Below are 219 nucleotides of genomic sequence, written 5' to 3'. Positions count from 1 at the left end.
ATAAACGAATAAATTAATAACTGCGCCTGTGTGTATATATATAGGTGAATTTATCTGAGGGAGAGACAGAACTAGAAATGGAAATGGAACGTAGATAGAAAAAAAAACTACATCGAAAAGCGTAAATTTCCACTTTCCTGTAATAAAAAAGATTAAACAAATCGACCTTGATTTAAACCTCCAATTGCCACGTACTTCACCTTTTTCACTTTTCCCTCC

Source organism: Penaeus monodon, chromosome 27 (assembly GCF_015228065.2).
Source record: "Penaeus monodon isolate SGIC_2016 chromosome 27, NSTDA_Pmon_1, whole genome shotgun sequence".
NCBI lineage: Eukaryota > Metazoa > Arthropoda > Malacostraca > Decapoda > Penaeidae > Penaeus > Penaeus monodon.
Note: the sequence above shows the minus strand (reverse complement) of the source record.